Below are 18577 nucleotides of genomic sequence, written 5' to 3'. Positions count from 1 at the left end.
AAACGAATACACAGGAAAAAAATTGTTCTTTTCTTATGTTAAATTAAATTTGTATGTGAACTAATCTATTTTTCGACAAAAACGCCCTTTATCTATAATAAGAAGACTTTATACAAATGAAAGTCATTAGTAGTATGCACTAACATGTTCTCTGGCTTGGATTTCCATATTTATATTTAATTTTCAATTTGATTAATATTTAAAAGATAAGATAAGCAATAATTAAAAAGCATCCGAGGCGAGCATGTGGCCTGTTGCTGCTATAGCTGTATAGCAATATACAATAAATTGGTTTGCAAAATTAATGTTTAAAACTATGGCTAAGCTCTTCTATATTTTTTTTTCAGTACTCACATCATGATCACGGGGATGCGAGGACATGAGTCCCGCCTCCTGACTTCCTCAGCGTTCAATTTGCGTACTTAAATTTATTTCACTTTAATGACGAAGGTTTTCTGTTTAATATTTTATGCTCTGCCCGCAGCTCTTTGCTTCTGCCTGCTGATTCGCCCCTTTTCCCACATGTTCCACCCCTCTGTTGGCCACGATGTCCAGGACCGCTTCATCTGCTTAATGTCAGTTATTTTCATTACCCCCCTCGGTCGGGACATCGACATCTTCATCGCGCGTTGTCAGGGTGGTCGAGTCGTCTTTTTATTATTATTTTGCCAGGATGGTTGTGCATATCGGCCTGTGTTTTTGGTAGGTAAATACTTCGACCATAAACCGTATTAAGGTATTCATAAATTGCCTGCTGCTTAACCCCGGCAAATATTGGACATCCAATTTGGTAATTCAGGGTCTGAAAATTAAGCAGCCGATGAAAGGCGAATGGCGAAGGGCAAAAGGCCTATTGGAAAATTCGTTAACGGATCGGATGACATAAAAATGTCTCGCGAGGAAGTAAGCTGCAATGTTTATGAGCAGAGCAGCAAGCCAAGATCCGCAAATTGGGCCCTGAATTTGGTGGGGGATTGCTTAGGGGAGGCTTTTGGAGAGACACACGCATCATTATGGAGCCCAAGTGTCGCGCACGAGATGCTCATCAAATACCAGCCAAACGGTGTAAACTGCCTCATTGAAACAGACAGCTCCGAAAACCCACTCACCTGCCATAGAAACTTCCACTCTTTTCCGGGGAAAAACAGGATAACAGTGATGGGCCAAAACTGTGATTGAGCCCAACAGGAATTAGTTTATAATTGCTGGAGCAGAACTCGCATTTCGCCCTTGTGGTTAATTGGTGCCCTTGTGTGCTCAGGGATCCAATCCAACTACCATTAAGCTCCGGCTTAGTTAGGGGGGTTCCCCTGCCACTGGAGCGAAGGAATCGAAGTACAGGGAGTTATAATCTCACAAGCTCACAAGCGCTTTTCTTACACGCTGGGGATAACTGTGGAGAGTGAAACCGGGGGCTAAGGAAAACTAATCGGAAATGAGGGTTTTGTAAACCGAAGTTGGGGCTCTAAAATATAAATGGCTTCTGAAAAATGTAAAAAAAAGTCTTTACTTCGTTAGTTGTTTAAGTAATTTTTCAAACAAAATAGTAAGCAACGTAAAAGAATAAGGTCAAATTAATGCACACAAATTAAATGCTTTTAAAAACTACATTTATCATGGCACAAAATAAAATAACAAATTCGTCTTTGCTTGCATGTCAGCAAATAACAAATATATCAATTAATTAAAACATTCTCTTCAATGGTCCTTAATTATATTCGATACATAAATTTAAAACAAATTTCATTTTAAAATGAACACATATTCAATGAAAAATGAAAGAATATTTAATTTTCTTTCAAAACTAATGCAATCTGTATAAATAAATCATTAACAGTCGCATGTCCTACAAAATATTGCTTCTTCATTTCGCATACTTCATTTCGCATACTATCAGGTCGGTAGATACCAGTGATTGAATCACTGTCTGCGACTGTTTACGCATCACCAGAGTGGTGACGTTCCCCGAGCACTGGGTGCGTACCCGGGCAAGGGATCTGGAATCGGGAGTCCGGGGTGGGAGTCGGACTCGGATCCGGAGAAGGAGAAGGCGACTGAGGCAGTTGGCCTCGGCAACCGCGAAACCAGCAGACAAGGCAGACATCTGAAACACTGAAAACAAAGATGTATATTTTGTGTAACTTAATGAAAAAGGGGAAATATAAAACGAAGATTTAGGATAAATTTAAAGATATATTTATAAATTATTAAATGTGAGGGTGTTACATGATTTGTATAACTGCAGAACTACATGAGTTCCTTTTTTCGCGTAGCAGAGTTAGAGGCTTTTCCTGCAGTGCATCTGTGGCGTACGATGACGACGACGACAACGCAATTGGTTTTTTGGAAGACAACACAGAAAGCGAACCACGATTGGGTGGAGTTGGGGGAAAGTGGAGAAAGCTTACTGGGACGGGGGCTTACACGAGGCTGCCAAAGACGTGCGAGGCTGAGATTTGTTTCATCCGCGCACTTCCTGCGCTTTGCTAACTTTTTGCTCTCCCTGCTAATGTCCTGTCTTTGTAGGGGTGTGAGTCCTTAGTCCTTCTGCGGGCAAGTGTGTGTGTGTGTGCGTGTTTTACAACCACAACCTGTGGGGTGGGCGGAAAAAAAAGGGGGAGGCACACGCAAAAAAAGGAAAGAATAAAAGGAGCAGAGGCCGGGCGAAATCGTTGCCTTTTTTATGTGACCATTTCCATTGCGACTGCGACTGCGTTCGTGTTCATTAACGTTGCTATTACATTTTAACACACCGAATCGGAATGTGTCCTGGCAACGTCCTTGCCACGCCCCCTGCCTCCGCCTCTCGTTAGCTTTTACTTTCAGTTGTTTGGCTTGCTGTTGCTTCTGTTGTGAGAATGTTGAAATATCCTGTTTAACTTTATTTCATTTTTCCACAGCATCCTACACGTGGCCACCCACCCATTTACCACCCACATCCGGTGGGTGTGCGTGTGTGTGCTTTAGTTGGCGTGCATAAATTTTTACGTTTGTTGTTGTCTTATCAGATCATTTATTTGCGCAGGGCAAGGCCTCTTCACCCCTCCATTTCCCCATTTTCCTCCCCTCTGCACTCGCATTACTCGTGTTATTTGCATGTTGTAGAAAAATATCAATTTGCGTACCTCCGACGTCGATGGTAGACGGTCGGTCGTTTAACATTTTCCGCTCTTTACAGGCCCTTTGTCCTTTTTCCTTTGCGCCCGCCTTAATTTGCCGGAGACACGGGCCCCCAACACACAGAAAAGTTAGAGATATGCGAGTGTATCTCAAATGGTGTGCAAATGTTTTCCTTTTTCCCCAAGTTCCATTTTTGGTCATTTGAATATGAATTTATATCAATGTGTCTGGGCCACGCTGCGTATACGCAATTCATATAATTCGTGACGCTATTTGCATAACTATATATTGTCCAGAGCTCAGCAGCCGAATGGCTCGCGTGATAATGTAAATTTCTCGTCCACTTCGTTTCTATTTGGCCCGGAATTTATCACTTTACTGCTTGGCCCGACTTAGCCATTAGCAGCAGTAGAAGAGGAGCAGGCAGATGAAGTCGAAGCAAATAAGGTGAAATGCAGCTCGGACTTATGCCCACGAGTCACGTAACTTCCTGTCGGCGCCAAAGTCGCCTTGGTTACTGGTTAGTGGATCCTGGATCCTGGCTCTAAGCTGACTTCAAGTTATGAGCCACCAAGTGAGGCAAGACACTTCGCAGCGGATTCATAAATTTAATGCTTAGCAGCAGTTCACCACCCCCTTCAAGCCACCTACTGACCACCCAGTCCGCCAATAACTTTCCTGATAATATCTGGGAGTCACCCGGCAGCACTCGCTCTTTATGCCCATCCATTGCTTTCTCTTTCGATTCTGCACCGCTAGAAAATATCGAAATTTGGGTCAGCGATCAAGTCACATTTCACATGACTAGTGAAAGTTAGTGAAAATATGAAAATGTTGTATAATTTTTTAAACTTTTTAAATACAATTTCATAGGTAAATATTATTTGTATCGAAATCTAAAGACGACTTCAAAAATCAACCAATTTGAAATGTGTGAACTAAAATAATTTTTTTTGTATAGATTTGAGGAACCACAACGAATTCTTAAGTTTTTTACTGTGTGGGTGTCGTTAGCACATTTCATGTTGCATACTTTTATGTGTTACAGATTTTCGGCGCGAACGCGGTTCTAATGAGCAGAAGCAGAAGCAGCAGTAGCAGCAACTATAACCACATCATCAACTTTTCCCCCAACTATGTGTCGTATACGTAATATGTGTGAATAGCAAAACAGGGCGAATAACAAGTGCAGTGGGTGGGGTAAGGGGGCGGGGGAAAGGAAAAGTTGTGGCAGTGGCCAAGCACTCACCCACATTTGCGCACACAATTTTTTATGGTTGGTTAACTAAATTTACTTTACTGCCGCCCAAACACCCGGGAAATAGAGAGAAAGGCAACGAGGCCCAAGCAAAGCGGGATAGACTGAGGCAATATGCATAGCTCCAATATTGAAAACTGATCAACCTGATTGAATTGCCAGCCACTGAAATAGAAACTAATGAATCGCCCGAGACTTGGGAAACCCAAACGTATGTAAAATAAAACCAATTCCTTGGGTAAGTCTTGTCGTCAATTTCAACTTCCAGAGGTCTTGTATCCGCAGCATTGATTGGGCGGGTATTGGATGCGATTACGAATACATAAATTCATTAATAATGCTCTGGCACATTACGCTTTTGGTCCCAGTCGAGCTTTAAAGTGCGTTATATCCCAGTACTCACTGCTGTCAGACATCCTGCCAAAGAAAGCCGGGCTCAGCGGAGTACAGTAAGTACTTCTGACAGCCTCAAAGGACTGAGGAATCGAATCATTGAGCCGAACTGTTGAACAGAGATGTCACTTTGTCCTGTATCAGGTCAGAAATAGTATTTTTAAGTGGTTTTGATTTAAAAAAACTTTTTGATTTATCTCTTTGCATAAGCAAACATATAAAAAATGTAAGTAAAAGTGACCGAAAACCTGCACATCTGCCTTACTTCTAAATGATTGTGGTTTAACTTCGTTTGTATTTTTGGGTCGATTTTTCATCATTTTTATAGTGTTACCCCTTTCCAAATTTTCGAAAAATGACTTTGCAGAAAATGGCCCAAAACATTCACTTTTAAGCCCATAACTTTTTTTAAAGACATTAAATGTCAAAGTGGCATACTTCTAAATGATTGTGGTTTAATTCTCTAAAAATCTGTGTTTTCAATTATTTTTTGTATTTTGGGGTCGATTTTTCGTAATTTATAAAGTGTAACAGGGTTTTGTAATCAAGTCTAAGGGATATCATGACCCTTCCCGCAGACCGGTTTTTAAAGCAATTTAAAATCAAACTTAAAACACATTTGTCAAATAGCTCATATTGGTATATTAATAATTTAATTTCTTGTTTGTCTTTTTCTTGCAGTTTTTTTGGGCACTTCCTTTGAGTCATCACTGCCGTTAAGCACTGTAAGTAAGCCATGATTTTACTGTAGAACATACTTATTTATTTATTTGCGAATGATTGTGTGTGTGCAGCATCCCCATAAGCTGCCAAGTATTTACTGAGGATATTTAGCAAACATTTACTGTCGCCAAATATTGCGAAGGCGAAGTGGGAAAGACAGACGAAGTGACACGGAGATGGCATTGGGTTCTCTTTGGCGATGCTCGCCTATCTCCCCTTATCGATATTTGCGAAATAATAAAAAAAGTGGCAGGCCACAAACAACCGAAGTACGGAGGAGCGATAAAGGAACAGGCTCAGTTGTCATGCTGGTTCCCCCGTATTTATGTATATATGGGGGATGCCCGTTCCCATTCGCCCACGAGCTCAACAGCTCAATCTGCTACGATTTTGAATGGAACTGGTACCCAGTGGGTCCCAGATGGGACGCAGTCATGAAAAATTACACAGCGCATTTTGTTCGCCTGTCGCCTCGGCTCTTGAGATATTCCAATTTTTGAAGTGTCAAAAATATCCGCTTATATATAGAAATACATACGGAAATTTAATGGTACATACACATGAATGTGTAAGCAGATAATGTCAGTATTTGGCCTCCGTTTCTTTCTTGGAGTCGGCCAAAACAAGACAAGAAAGAAAGAAATTGATAATTCCTTGGCGCAAAACTCTGTGGCCAAAGAGAAAAAAGGGGAGAAGCAAGAAGCGAGAAGAAAGTTCAAATCAACATATTGATTTTTGTGCGAAAAGGGGCGTGTCGCCGCCCACGACCGCAACTACCCACGAGATACGAGAACACAAAGCCGATTCTGACGTGTGTATCTTGTATCTTTTGCTGCTTTTTCTGCTTTTACTCGTTTTTCTGGAGTTGTAAATGTTTGCCAACTGGTGGACAGTGCATTTGCTTGTTCACAACTTTTATTTATTTATGGTTTGATATTTATTTATTTCCCTCCGCATTTATTTTGCAAAAGATTTTGTCTAGATACGAATGCTTTCCTGCCTGCTTTTAATGGGTTTTGCGTACAATTTCAACTGACCGGCTGAAGTTCTTTTTTTAGCTTTATTAAATTTACTGCACAACAATCAGTTCCAGTTCAAGATTTTGCTTAAATTTCAGGAACTGGCTATTGCTAACTATTTTTATTTATTTTTTTTTGGACTTTTATCTATTTCTAGGTTTTTTTTTCTTTGGCAGGAATTTATTTGATATCTTGCAGTTGCTCTTAATTTGTTTTGTGTAGAATTTCAATTTGGTTCGCTGGCTTCTGTCCTTTATTAGGTTTATTAAGTTCGGTTAGACCTTTGCCAATAAACCTGAACTGGTTCAAACAAATATCAATTCTCAAGTTTTCGTTGGTTTTCTCTACATTTTATTTATTTTCATCAACTTTTGTTTGGCAAAGCTTGAACGAGTTTTTTTTTTTTTAAAGGAGTTGTTTATTATTATTTGCTTGGCCAAATTTGTTTATATAGCTTTCATTTATGAGCTTTAAAAATTAATTAATAATTAATAAGTTGATATAATAAGTGAACGGCATTATACTATATTCATATATGAACATTCATTAGTTCTCTTAATTTCTTTAAGATCCAAACTTACTGGTTGCCTTGGCTTTATTAAATTTGTTTAAGTCTTTCCATATTCGCCCGACCTGACCTACATCAAAATCGGTCCCCATTTCATGCCCCGCAAAATGTTGCAAATTTGTTAACCCTTTCGGGCTTGCTGCCTTTGATTTGCTCCGTTCAACTTTTGCCAACTGTATAAAGTTTCAATTTGTTTGTCCCTTTTCCAGTTTCAGTTTTCTGTTTTGCTTTGGTTTGCTTTCCGTTTCTGTTTTGGCGCATCCCTGCACATGCCACATTTTTTCCTCCCCCCGAAATGGCAATTTAACAATGAAAAATTAAAAGAAAATTCAAAGTTTTTCTTTCTCTGCAAAAGAGGCTTATATCCCGTATCGCTTCGGATCGGGTCTACCTAAGTAATTACAGTTGAATGGTGGCTACAAACAAAGGGGAAAGGGAGGGAACTGGGAATGAGGAAAAATAAATGGTGTGTGCAAAGGAGATAGAAACGTTTGGTGTTTTTCCGTTTTTATGCTTGAAAAAGGGTTCTCATGCAAATATTTAACAGCGAGCCCCATTTGTCATTGGAATTCTCGCTCCTTTTTTTCGGAAATTCCTGTCAAGCTTTTCGCTGTATTTTTTTTGGTTGGAGTGTACTGTGTCGAACACTGTGATGTTTAATTAATTATAGAGCTCTTAAATATTACATGGCAAATTGCTGGATAGTTTGATTTGCAGGATAATTCAATTTATGGACGGAATTTAGAAACGTTTTGCATAACAATGCGCATTTGCATGCCCCAATAAGTAGGCAACATAAATAATTTTTCACTTTGCCCACTTACACATGTGCAGGCCCAGTGAAAGCTCTCTTAAAATATCATTAGCATACACACAGACGCACATCTGAGACCTGACCTCCGACCTCCAGCCCCTAAAAAACCCCCCCGCTTGACAAGATTTAAAGCATTTTTCATGTTGCCTTTTGCCACTTTGCTTTCGCTTATGTCAACTGGGTATGGCTAACAAATACATACATAAATCCACCCGAGGACTTCCCTCAGTAGTAACATGGAAATTTGCTCGTTTTCCTTTTGGTTTTCCCGCACCACCCACAATCCACCGTCAGCCGCCCACCGTTTTAACCGTTGCACGCATCTTTTATGTGTGTTTGGTTGCTGCAGCAAAATTTACCAAAAAGTTATGAAACTCATTAAAACACGAAACTAATTCAAACACCCCGGGCCTAATTGCCAACTCCAGCCTAAGCCGAAAGCAAATGGAGAGTCCTTCGAGGAGGAAGGAGGTGGTCCTTCGCCTCGGTCTGCTGCCTGAACGATTCGCTGGCGAATCCAAAAATTATTTAGCGTTAATTTCCATAGAAAAATGTGCGCGTCAACAGAAATTAAGTGTCCCAGCTAATTTAACACAGCGCTGGGTCAGCGCTCTCGCTTCCTCGCTTGTCTCTTTCCTTTTCCCTCTTTCTTTACGCCCCACACAGAAAGAAAAAATTACTTAAAGTAAACTGTTCTGTAGGCAATTAGAAGAATTATTTTACAATTAATATTTAAATCATGTTCATAAATATGTATAAGCATATATTTTCAATTCGATTCTTTTGTTGTTTACTTTCTTACTCTTTCTAGGGCATAGTTGATTTTAAAGTTCTCCAAATACATCAATCAAGGGCTAAATAACAACTTTCTCTCAGTGTGTTTGCCTGCTTTTTGCTCCTGCAGCGCACCGCAGCTGGTGGGCCACAGATGCCTGCGACGCGTTAGAATACTTACAATTTTAATTTGAATAATTTTGCAGGCTCTAAACGTAAATTACCCTCGCATTATTTTTTCGCCGTTGCCCTGGCTTATTATTTTTTTCCCCATTACTTTTCGCCCGCTGACACTCCATCGCCCAGTCTCTCTGACTTGGCGCTATATAGCTATAGCTTATTTTTTGTGCATAAGCATTTTGAAAGATTAAACTTGGCGCACTTGAATGTTATTACACGTACCACGAGCCAGCGCGCCAACACTTTCATTTATTATTATTTTTTACGCCCCAGCTCGAACCCGAACCAGAAACCTAAAAAAGAGTCCTAACCCCGGCCCAATTGTCGCCCCCATCCATTCCCCATTCTCCGTCAGCCAGCCATACAGAAAAATCACACATCGTTAGCTCAGCAGTTTTTCCCTTTTGGTGTTTCCTTTTTTTGTGCTTTTCATTTTTTCCTCGCTCCTCCAGCATGCGTCCGTGCCCTTGTCCCAGTGGCTAGGAAAACTCGCAGCTCGGAAACTTGGGTCCCATAACGCGGCATTTATTTTGCGCTCCTCCTGTAGAATTGTGCTTCCATAAAAATTGCTTTGCTTGCTCCTCAGTTCAGTCACTCAGTTCGACCCTGGAAGTCCTTGCTTTCAGCCAGAAGATGCTGCATAGGATGAGTCCTGTCCTGTCTGTCTCTCGTCCCGTTTGAGTTCTGTGGAAACATTCGAGGGAGCAGCTCTATATATTCGTATAGACACACAATCTGGATATCTGGAAAAACGTCAAGCCTCACTACATGCCCTTTTAGAATGTTCCCAATTGATAATAAAATCGATCTAATTGGGCATTAGTTTCATTCAATACCAAATAAAAAAACTTTTCAAACTCTAATTTGGTGATTAAAAATTTAAGCTGAGGCATTTCAATGGGTTTAGATACATTTCAAAAAATGTAATTACTGGATTTAGATAATTAAAATTCATATTATAATTGAGCCTTTTTCGTATTTTGATATACGTTTTGATCAATTCATAATATTATCATATATGTATATAACAATATATTTTGTCCATTAACATCCCAAAGGATCAGGGATTAGCCCTGCTTTTGGGACCAGTAATACTCTTGTCCCGTTCAGGGTATGAAGTGTAAGGAAGAGAACATTCAAACATGTGAAAATACGCATACGCCACGTAGACAGCGGCAGCTTTATGCTCATAGGTTTTAATCTGTGTGTGTGTGAGTATGCCACTGTGCGTGCGTTTGTGAGCTCAAAGTTTCTTTATTTAATTCAGTGAACTGTAAAATGTGCTGAAATGTTAGATTATTGCTTTTCACCCAGCCGGCGACTAGTGCTCTTGGCCAGCCACGAGAATACTCCTCGTTTTTCCTATTTTCCCCCTCCTTTCCGCAATCTTCCTTTTCCACTTTGTGCCCATCCGCTCTTTGTGTGTTATTGTTGGCGTCGCGGCTGTTTCCCTCTCCATTTGGCTGCTGTTTCACCAGCTCCTGCTGCCCCCAACAAGTTCTAACTGCACTCCTTTTCACGAAGATAATGCGTTGATAACCCCGCCAAAGGAAAATCCCCAGAAAAAGGCAGCCAAAGGGAACAAAATTGGGCAATTTGCTTACACACAAAGTAAGAAAACGCGCAGAAAAGAACAGAAAAAAGCAGCAAATGTATGAAAGAATTTAGAGAAAGTTTTCCGAGAGTGAGTTGGCTGGAAGACCTTTTCGGGCTTGATGGAATGGCCATGAAAGGTTAACGGGACACGTGTCCTGGCCCTCTACTGAATGCACAATGCCAAGGGATAAGGATACGGCTAAGGATAAGCCGGGTTTTTCATTTTCACACTCTATGGGTCAACCCAAAAGGATGTTGTTATTTATCAACAAAATTAATTAAGAATAATATTTATAAATTAGCCAGGGAATCAATCAGACGGCCGTTCTTGTCTATTTTAGCTGTCGTTTTAGATTTACTTTTCTTAGAAATAAGTGGTATCCAAACAGTTGTCATTTATATTCCTTTACTGCTGGCACAAAAATATTGGCCAACAAAAGCTACTTAATATTTAAAATTATTTTGGGAATAAATTAAAATGGTACCTTGGTTTGGCAGTCTTAAAACTGATGCAGCTTTCGTTTTGTAACATAACAATTCGAAAATGTTTCAGAAATCTCTAGGCATTTGAAACCCAGTAGTCTTCACAGAAGTTCTTGTAGATTTTTACTTACCAATGTGAGCTTCCCATTATTAAATGTTCTGAATATTTTTTAGCTTTATGTTAACAAGAGTGAATGGGATACAAATCGAACACATGAAATTGTACTGTTCTTCAGAAACCTAAGTTAAATTGTAATCTAATTCGGTGAAATGCCTCGAAATCGAGGACACCGCAACAGAGTCCTGTATACCCCATCGATCTAACCTACTTAGCGTACCCCTCGATTCATCACCTGGCCCCTTGGCTTTATTCGCAGTTGATTGCTCCGGCGTCCCTTCATGAAAAATTCCGTGCATGCATTGACCAAATTTTTCTTAGTCCAATAATCTTAATGACGAAACTTAAAATTTACGTGAGCTGCCTTGAATTATTCGCGCCCTCCATCCTGGCAGGAGATTACCTGTTACCAGCTGACAGACCGCCCCTGATTCCCGTCCTTTTGGCCGCCTTGTTTGCATAAAGATTTGCTATGTATTAAAAAACCACCGAAGATGCGGTGCAGGGGTTCGGGGGATAAGCGTGGTAAAATGGGGGATGCTCCAAAGACGCAGCTATGTATATCAATGTGAGCGCGACAAGGAGCTCTGCAAATTGGGGTCGACAGCATCGACAATGGCGGTGGCAAACAAAGTGTTGAGCAGATTGGCTTTTCGACGGACAGCCCTGCCGGAGTCCCGGATGAATGTGGCACTGTAACAATTTTACGGGAGTCTTGTGAATTAAAAAAAAAGAAAAGTTTTTTTTGGTTATATTACCCGAAACAAAAAGGGATGACTTGATATATAGCTGGGAGACTAGTTTGCATAATCGACAGGTGGACATTGCTAGATCGGATATTCGATGGTGACACTGATCTGACGATCATATATATAATCATATTCATTTACTTTATAGGGTCTGAAATCTCTTCTTCACTATCTAGCAAAGTTTTGACTGTTTTTATAACTATTATAACTATTATTATTATTATTATGGCCCCTAAATTGCAATTGTAAAATAATTCCGAGGGCTTTCGCGCAGTGACTTAAATGCAGCCTCTCAAAATTGGCGTTCAAGATGCGCAGAAAATGTAAAGGTTAAAGAAAACTTCTTACATATAGATGACGGAGGATAGCCTTCAAGTGCTTTTAATTTTGGCCATATTTAAACCGAATTTATGTCGCTCCGCTGAGAACTTGCATGGCCTGGTAATTGTAATTACTTGGAAATAAATTCAGACATAACGAAATCCCCCGTTACCAATTAGTATTCAAACAGTGCAGACATTCTTTGAGTGAGGGAAATGCAGCGCCTGAAATTGGCATTTAAGATGGGTGTCGGTCCTCACCACCACCCACCACCCACTACTCCTCCTTCTACTCCTCCTCGTCCCACTCAATGGAAAGCTGGCTGTTTATGTCCTTGCCTGCTGTCTGTCTATCTGTCTGGGTTTTCCTTGGTTTTCCTTGCTTTTCTCCGGGCTTTCTGCTGCTCTGCTCGTTCGTGCCTAACGAGCTGCACTCCAAAAGCATCGCGGAATAGCGCTCCCGGCCAAAGTCGATGGCGATGGCGATGTCGATGGAATGGATAACCAAGTTGCCGGATGGCTCGTTGATTCCGGGCGGAGCGAGGCAGGGCACCCTCCTTGCCCACTGATTGTTTGCCTTGTTGTTTCGCCACAGATTGTTGATGTTCGATTTAATTTCAGCCCTTGCTGATTTTTGCGTTATTTATTTTATTATAATACCCTTTACATTTAACGGCGCGATAAGGCATATTGACTTTGACATTAATTGCTGGCCCAGCCAGATCCTTGGAGTCGCAGTGCCTCGAGGCAGTTTCCTGCCACTTGAGCACGCATTTTATTGGCGGTCATTAACGTCAGCATCAAGAGTCCCCGAACGGGGTGGATAGTGGGTTGCCTTTCGTCCTGGTCCCTGGTTCCTGGCCCTGCGTGGGTGGCGAAGTGCGGATGTGGTGACAGGTTGCAGAACGGGCGGTGCGATGTGGCTTAATTGCTGATTTGTTGTCTTGGCTGCGTAGCCATTCGGGTAATTGCATTCGTGTGGTAAATATTCGAGGCGCCGGTGGAGGCCATTAAATTTAATCACCTTAAAACTAATTCGAGGAAGTCAACTAATTACGGCTAGCTGCGGAGATAGAGATGACAATGAAGAGCCGGCAGATTGGCCAAACGTGTTGATAGTTTCTAATTGTTAGGCAGGGACAATCAAGTGGTCAGACGAATTCGTCCTTCCACTGGCCAGTAAGATTTTGGGCATATATTCCAAATACACACGCATTGTAATAATAATAAACAAACAATGGAAATGGCAAAACAATGAAGTTTCATTTTCATAGCCCGCAATTTAGCCAGGATCCCAAGTAGCTTTTCCAAATGGTTTCGGCCATTTGCTCACCCACCCACTCAAGTGGCAGAAATAGAGTGTGGGTATTTGTGGGCAGCATTTGTGTGCACTTCTTGTCCGCTAATCCTTAGACCCGGGCATGGAGAAGTCATATAAGCTCAAGGATCCCCATGTAGTGCTTACAAATGCACAATGCAAAAGAAATCATTGGTTCTGGTTAAAGCAATGTTTGTAATATGTAGAAATTTATAGTACCGTTTTCAGGGGTTTGTTCATGTAACATATTTAAACTGGCCAATAATGTACTAATTTCTGACAATTAAACAATTTAATGTAGATGCAGATTAAAAGATAAATTAATCCAGAAGGATCTTGAGTCACTTCCTTTTTAAATAATTAATAAGCAAAAAGTTTCCTCGAATGTAATTCCCAAAGTTTCTCTTTTTCTACCTTCCTCACAGCTTTGGTCATTTTGCTTAGATATCCGGGCTTCTTTTTGAGTGTATCTGAGCTGCAACGTTGCCGCTTTTCCGATCCCCCGCCTACTTTGGCAGCTAGTTGAGTGTCTTAAGCAGTCGCAAACACGCTCATAAATATTCATATAGCAGGGGAGTATTTGCAATTGCTTTGGCTGCTTGCTTCCTCTTTCGCCCGTCCACTTTCTCTTTGTCTTTGAGTTTTGTGGAGCCGGGGGCCTTACCTCTGCGTTGACATTGCAAATAGGTGCAGACAATGAGGATAGATATAGTGTCTGTGTGCCCGTGTCCTTGTGCGCACACATGTCCTTAAGCTGCTTCCGATGCGGACACGTGCCTAATCAAATGCCAAATTAAAATGATCTAGAGCTGTGTGTTTATTTTTAGCCACCGCCCTCTCACCCCAAAAAGCCCGGGAAAGTCACTTCGATTCGCATTTGCCTGTAATCTGGCGAAATCTCCTGAAGACTTCAAGGGATTAGCTTACTAAATGCCAACAATACGAGTGTTGTGTGCTTGTGTTGGCAGGGCCTTTACAATTTAACGCACTGCCAAGTTCAAATACACAAAAGGCGGCCCGGAAAAAAAAAAACGATCCAACAAAGTTAGGGAGGTGGGTGGAGCCGCCCTCTCACGCCTCCGTTAACAATAATTTACGCAACTTTGCTCCTCTTTTGTAAAAATAAATATATATAACTTACCAAAGCGCCGCAGGGGAACGGCGAACATAACCCCAGACATTGGGGCAAATTTCGTAGTAAAAGAGCGTTATATTACCACATAAGGAAGGGGGATGGCGAATTCCCAAGGACTGGCTGGCAAAACAAAAACCCTACTGTCGAAAACGAAAAACATTTGTCAAAAATACCAGAGCGAACGGAACCGAGAGCGAAAACCGAACAGAACTGAAAACCAAAACGAACCGCAGGACTCTGGCTTTTCAAAGTGGAACAAAACAATCTTTGTTCAATATTTTATTATCGTAATTTAATATTTCGCCAGGCGTCATGTCAACACTGCCGTCGCCGTCCCTTTTGTCCTGCCGGCGCTTTCTTTTTCGACGCACTGTTTAATATTTATTAAAAAGTCATGTGCGTACGCTGCATCGCCGGGGAATTACAATACTTCCCCCTGGTGGCGACAAATGGACGGGCCGAAGCCGCTTAGCTGGGATTGGGGCTCAATCTACGGCTCTGAGTGGGCGTGTGTGTCCTTTGGGGTGGACCGCGATTGCGTTCTACGGTTATGATTGGAAACTCGCAAAAAGATTGCGTTTAAACATGAAGTAATGAAGCGATTTTAGCAATGAATTGAATATGTTAAGCTGCCTTGGTAAATGGCTTTAATATACCGACGAGCTTTTGAAATATAATATTCCCATCTTAGTGGCATATTAATTGTACTCCTAAACAAAAAATATTGTTAAATTAAAAATTTTGATAATAACAAATTAAATCATCATTAACCAAAAAAATTTTGTACCTTCAAGAATTTATAGTTAAAAGTAATTTATCTAAATTATTGCCGAGAAAAAGCCACCGTAGCTGTGCCAGTGTGTGTATAATATATGTGTGTGGTTGCGGTATAAAGTACTTTCTTTTACTTCCCTTGTCAGGAGCCCGAAAACAGCTGTTGACAGGCACTCGCACTCCCAACTCCACCGTCACCTCGCAAAAGCCCACTTTCACAGCCCGTCTGTCTCATCCGGTCGCCTGTAATTTCGTTTTTACGTCTTTGAAATTTTGCATTTGTTTCATCGAACGCCTTCATTACATTATATAGGACTGACAAGTGATGCGGAATTGAGCGTTGGCGCTGCACAGTGGGGCCAATAAAGAATGGGGGGTGTGCGGCTTCACAACGCTATTAGTTGTGGTGCCATAAATTACACTAATTAATTAAATTAATGTAATTTAGTAGATAATTCGCTACAATCACTGATCAATTATATAGAAATAACAATAATAAATTAATAAGTATTGTAGATTTCAATTTAAAGATTAAATAGCCGAACATGATTTAATTCACTTGGTGCAGGGTTAATTAAATCACAATGAAAAACGCAATAAATTAACAATGTTTGGGTTGAATACATTTTTGATCAGTTAAATCAGTTTTGTTTGGTTGAACTTATTTAGTTTTCTTTATATTAAGTTCCGTAAATTTTGAAACTCAAGATTTTAAGAATATTCGTTTGTTAATTTCTGTGTAAAATCGGTGAACAATTTCTTACATTTTTAAAAAAATCTTTAAGTTACAATTTAGAAGCTAAAAAAAATGTATGGAAGATAAATCCGTTTGACTTTTTTTTCGGTATATACAAAACATAAACACGAATAATAAGGAACTATAAAGAGGTGTGATTACCTTTGTGGATATATGTAAAATATATCTGAGTGATAGCCAAAGAAATAAATGCCTATATAAAAAATCGGGAAAAAGAACCATGCTTCACGAAAGGCTCGTTTCGAGATATTTTTAATTCCGTGTTTCAACGCGTAAGCCTATCGATTCGATTGATTAAAAAATGAATGATTCCATCGGTCAGTCACTTTGTTTGCCCTGAATAATTAAGCGATTTTTGCGCCTTCACCGCGTGCCTGGAGTATATATCCACTCAACTTATACTCAATTAAGTGTTTACTTAAACTGAAAATCAATGTTTATGCCTCATTTACCAATCTTCTTCCCATTGTACGTCCAAGAACAGCGGAGGGGAGTTCTGCGAGTACAAGGACGTGGTCGTCGGATGTTGGGATGTTGGATGTTGGATGTCGGGATGTCGGGCTGTCGGGCTGTCGGGGATCCTTCGACAGTCACGAAAAGGAATGCATGAGCCGCTCTGCCTGTCATTTAGTATGTAAATTGAGATAAATCGTTTCTCGTGCCTGCCGCACCAACACATAAACCGGCAGCCTTGTACTTACATACTCGGTATATACAGCTTGTTACATATTACATATGTATGTATCAGCCCCCAAAGTACATAAGGCAAAGTGTAAGTAACACGTCCTTATGCCGACAACAACAATGGCGATGGCTCCAAGACCAGCACACCAACACCAACACCAGCACCAACAGCAAACCCAACCCAGCAACTGATGTGCGGCGAGCGCGGCATACGGTGCGTATGAGTTATTTCCACAGTCGAGCTCCGTTTTTAATATTAAAAAAAAGGCGGCAGAGCAGCCAGGAAACCCGCGCTGGCGGTGGGCGTGGCCTGGACTTGAGCGTGACGAGCTTTGATGTTTAAATGACTGCAACGGCTGTGGCTGTGGCTGCGGTGGTGCAACGATGTCTGTGGGGCACGGCCTCCATTGGTGCCGCACGCCACTTGAAGCCCTAAGTGCATAATTGACTTAATTAGCCACCAAAACGGCGTTAGTGCAGCAGCAGCAGAACTAGAAGCAGCAGCCAGCCGCCGAGGTACAGTTCGCAGTTTGTGTGGTCGATGCTCCTTGGAGGTTCTAGGCGCAAGGCTCAAGGACTCCAAAGTTCCGAGTACCGCTGTAATCCCTCGGCACACGAGCCAAACCCTCAGCCAAAGGTCTAACACTCGCAAAAAGATTGCACTCTGATTCAGAGACCTATGCATTTTATCGTTCGCATCAAAACTTTACGACTCCAAGGAAATTTGTCGCTTAACAGTTGTTAACCGTTTATAGATAGACCAAAATTTAACTACAGATAGAAGTAGTTACTTATTTTATTGTCTAAGGTCTCTGCTTACATCCTAATCTAAATTTGGACTTCACGACGGCCACCATTATACAAATTTTCCTAGCACGAATAGAATATTTTTGGTAGTAACCTAGGTGCAATGTATTTTTCAAGTGCACTATCGCCTTTCGTTGTTGGCAAACTGATTAATCGCTAAGCGCTTGGTAAGCACTTTGTACTCTGACCTCCCTTGTTCGTCGAATTCCCTGGCTTTGGAAGCCTTCCCCGTTTTGAAGACCCCTCCTTTTCGGTCGTTCCCCGTTTCGGAACACAAATCACGAGAACTACACGCGCCCGTTTAATGCGCTTATAAATTTGTTTTCGCTCTGCAAATTTACTTGGCCTCCGCCTGTGCAAATCACCATCAGCCAGTACCCCTTCTATTCTATATCACCCATTTCAGACCCCACTTTCAGTCCCCATTGTCCTCAATCCCCCTCTGGCTGTCGAATGGGGGCTTGTTTTGGTGCTGTTGCGTAAAAGTTATCGATTATTTATTCAGAAACGCAACAAATGCAACAAAACTTGGTCAAATTTTACGTGGTAATAATTTTCGGGGCTGTTAGTATGTCTCTTGTACAGTGTTAACAGTAAAAGTTAATGGGTCCTTTAACTATATTATTTGTGCTTTTATTCCAAAAATTTGTAAACCTGTCATTTCACAAAAGTTATTGGTTACTTTGGCCAATCGAACAAATTTAACGTGGTACTCAGTTATATGGTAAATTATATTATTGTAGTGTTCTTCAAATAATCTCGGGTTACGCAAATTTCTTACGGTATTGAAAAATATATATTAGTTTTATCATTTTGTTTTCAAGATGTAGTAATTAAATAATGATACAATGTTAATTGCAACATATATTATTTAATGTCCTCAGAGCCCAGGAACTCGTATTAAAACTTTCTTTGAGCATTCATTTTAAAAACTTTCAGACATAATCAACCTTTTGCAACTAGCGGAGGTGGTTTCAATGGCTTATC

The 18577-nt window shown here is 40.8% G+C and overlaps 1 protein-coding gene across 2 annotated transcripts in view; it reads left to right on the top strand.

Moving 5' to 3' along the window:
• LOC108045101 overlaps nt 1-18577 on the top strand; it is a 48714-nt gene that overhangs the window by 7102 nt on the left and 23035 nt on the right. For both annotated transcript variants that reach the window (XR_001769327.2, XM_017124297.2), the window contains exon 3: nt 5453-5496. The gene's annotated coding sequence lies outside the window, so the exon portion shown is untranslated. The remainder of the gene's footprint in view (nt 1-5452; nt 5497-18577) is intronic.

The sequence above is a fragment of the Drosophila rhopaloa genome, unplaced genomic scaffold (assembly GCF_018152115.1).
Source record: "Drosophila rhopaloa isolate 14029-0021.01 unplaced genomic scaffold, ASM1815211v1 contig_167, whole genome shotgun sequence".
Classification (NCBI taxonomy): Eukaryota; Metazoa; Arthropoda; class Insecta; order Diptera; family Drosophilidae; genus Drosophila; species Drosophila rhopaloa.
The sequence above is the reverse complement of the archived record's forward strand: the minus strand, read 5'-3'. Positions and strand labels throughout refer to the sequence as shown.